The sequence below is a fragment of the Sinohyriopsis cumingii genome, unplaced genomic scaffold (assembly GCF_028554795.1).
Source record: "Sinohyriopsis cumingii isolate HCF-2022 unplaced genomic scaffold, ASM2855479v2 utg002794l, whole genome shotgun sequence".
Taxonomy (NCBI): Eukaryota; Metazoa; Mollusca; class Bivalvia; order Unionida; family Unionidae; genus Sinohyriopsis; species Sinohyriopsis cumingii.
In genome coordinates this window covers 61,123-64,883 of record NW_028316302.1, presented here as the reverse complement: position 1 = coordinate 64,883, position 3,761 = coordinate 61,123, and positions in this window count along the sequence as shown.

Below are 3,761 nucleotides of genomic sequence, written 5' to 3'. Positions count from 1 at the left end.
CAAAATAATCTTATGAACAAAACTAAGATTCAAAATAATCTTATGAACACAACTAAGATTCAAAATAATCTTATGAATATAACTAAGATTCAAAATAATCTTATGAACACAACTAAGATTCAAAATAATCATATGAATATAAAAATGCAATGGAACAACAACTGATCCAAACGTATGCTTCTAGACCCCTTGTACAGTCACACGATTCCTTGGGTTGGCCCACACTCTTATCGGCTGCTTGCACCCTTTATGGATCCACCAAATGTACAGTCATCCATATACACACATACAGACAGCATACAGCACCTTTTTTAATTTGCTACGTCTATGTCCGTGGCACAGACATACGTACATACATACATACATATCGACAGCACACAGCCTTAAATACTCTGGAAACTCCAGACAGCTCTAAACAACTTTAGACAGCTTCAGACAGCTCTAGTCATATTCACAGTCACATTGACAATCACACTTCACAGCGACTGACACAATCAGAGCGACAGACACAATCAGCTACAATAAAACCAAATTGGTCATAATAATAGTTTTTGTATAATCTCTAGATATATGATAATACTTTAACCTCTAATAGTGACTTGTAATTCAAAGTTCAAATCTGCGTTGTAATAAATGCATTATTACGTGATAAGACATTACAAACCGAATAAGTTTCGCATATCAGATGAAAATGTAAATTTAACACTTACCCCTATGGCTGGAGAACAATGGAGAGCGTACACTCCTTGACGTGATCCAAAACGACCAGTGTCGGTTTTAGAAATTGATCTTGCTTAAATCCATAGAAGAGTAAGCACAAGTCAGGGTAGAATACCCGTGCATATCATGTTAGTAATGTTACTTCGTCACAAGTAATTTCTGGCGAGGTACATGCTAATACAGTCGGTTACCTGGAAAAACACGTATTCACTTTAGATAATGTTGTACGCATGTACAACAAGAAATAGTCGAATAGTTCTAAGGCAAAACCAAGTTATTTCTTTGCCTAATTCTGTGACATTGATATTACCATCCTTTCAAGAGAAATAACAATAAGACTTTCAAGATGGATGCTGTGATGGCCAAATTGGATAACTGTGTGTCACAATTTTAATTTAGAACCAGCTAGACATAAAAGCTCTTCTAGATAAAGCCCCATGTTGACATAAACTTCCATTTAGAACAACATGATTTTAATGATGGGAAATGTGGTGGCCACATTGACTTTCTGAAGGCAATATTTTCACTTTTGACTAGCTAGACCTCATAAGAATTCTGGTGAAAATCCCATGTCAGCATGAATTTCATTCCTGGATTAGAGATAATATTTTAAACATGGCAGCTGTGGTGAAAATAATATGCTGTCAGATCAACACCATTTTCATAAAAGTCTATTAGTGATAACAACTATGTTGATATGACCATCCATTCAGGAGTAGTAGTAATAAGATTTTCAAGATCAATAAATGGTATTTAAGCAGCATTATTTTCATTCAGACAATCTATTCATTTTTTATTTACGACAATCTAGATCATGGGATGAGTGTTTCATGGTAATCTTTCAAACAGTTTATGAGGAGTAGTGACAACAACATTGTGTTGATGGACAGATGAACAAAGGCTGCTGGATGATGGAAAAAGGGCAAAATGCCATCCCATAAGCTCTCCTGGACTATAACCAGTAGAGCTAACTAGATAGAAAAAAGATTGAAAGAAAAAGAGAAAGAAAATTGTTTATCTTTAAATGTTAGTGTTACATATTTTATATTTGTGTGTATCTCTGACCTGATCATTATGAAGTGTAAACATTACCAGAAACTAAAATGAGTTTAACATGTAACAGGTCTTTTGTCAATACAAGATGCAAAAATAAAGAAATTGTACACTGTTTGGCTTAAAGGAAATCACTTACACAGACATATACTGTCAAAAGTCGTTAATGACCATTGCCAATTTGGTGCAATATGTCCAAGTATATGAGATGCAAGCAATACAATTTTTATTGTTAGCAGAAAGGACAGTCTTTATTGTCATGGAAAAATTTAGAAAATTTAACAGAAAAAAATAAATCATAATAAAATTTACTGACAAATGTCCATTATGAAACATACCCCCACAAAACAAAATTGCAACTGTAAAAACCATCTAGCCTGTGACTAGTACCTGTATTAATCACTTAAGGATGAAAATTTTATAAGTAAAATGTTTATGAATTTGCCAAACACTTGGACAAAATGATTTTATATTTGAAACAAAACTCTATGTGCCAGCATTGTCTTACTTTTATAATGCAATAGGTTGGCATATACATGCTAAATATCTAATTTAAGTTTTGCTTATTTTGGGGTTTACTGGAGAGAGGTTGCAGAACCTTTTTGTAAAAAATAATTGGTCAACTTTCACTTTCCAAGGAATCTCTTAAAATTTTAGCAATGAATATGGCTATACCCATTCACTAAAAGTGGAAACTGCATATACATGAATTTGATACATCTGAAGATACTGCAAATGTATTGTGGGTGGAGACCACTTAGACTATGTGACCAGTATAAATGTGCATATATCATTTTTCAAATGCATTTTTTGTTCTTTATTTTTCTATTTATCTTACGATTGTCCTGATACAAACATGAAAAGCATATATTCAATGTATTCCATCATTTCCATTAATATGTTTTTACAATCAGCTATTGCATATAACTTCATCTTTTTAGGCTTAAAAAGCCTCATAACTTTTGTTTCAATCCCACATCATTTATAAAATAATGGGCTCAAATTATCTGAGATAGTTACCTAGCTTACATCTAATAGCCAAATGCAAGAAAAGCTGGCCAATGAATCTCGATTAATGGAATGCTTCCCGCAGAACCTTACTTTGACTTTGTTCTTTTGATATATTCTGATTAAGACTATTTCAAGATTTCTCTATTTTCTGTATTTTCATTTATATTTGAAGCTGATCAGCACCACTGATGACTTTCATAAGATGTTTTGTTGAATTTGCTCATCTTCCTTTAGGCAGTTTATGATGAGATGTCTCACAATCGTTCCTCTCATTTTTGTAACAGTGATTATATTGGAAAAAGAGGGGCATCATTTCTATAAAACTCAGAGACCTTTATACAAAGATTATTTCTGTCAAATTTGGTTGTTTTTGTTGAGCAGTTCTGAGGAGTTAAGGAAATGGTTTTCTGTTTTTTAAGAGTGGCCATATTTGATGATGAATTGGAAGTATTTCTAAAAAAGACAAACAATAAAAAAAACCTTTATGCCATTCTGCTTTTTGTTAATTATGGTGGAATTCTGTTCACTGGTGTTTTGAGAAGTCATCTAAAGTTAACTCTTATCCTAATGTTAGCAATGGCAACATAAGAAGTAGTAAATCTGATTAACTGTGTCCTACTGAAATGTTCATATACCAATGTACTTTCTGTGAATCAATTTCTATTCAGCAGTTTTTCTGAATAAAGTTCTTAAAAGGTTTCCTATTTTTAGCAACAACAGCCATATCTTACGGAATCATTTATATAATTTGCAAATTATGAAAGGCCTTTATGCAAGGATGACCTCTGCAAGATTTTGCTGCAAGTATTCCAGTGGTCTGCTAAAAGAAACTTGAAGATGACAGGGTCAGTGGCAAAAAAGTGCACTGCAAAGAAAAAAAAACTAAGCAGCTACAGATTTCAAACGATGTTCTGTGTTACGTGTTTTTTGTGTGAATTGTACTTCCATGAATGAAAACAGATAGACAAGAAAACAAA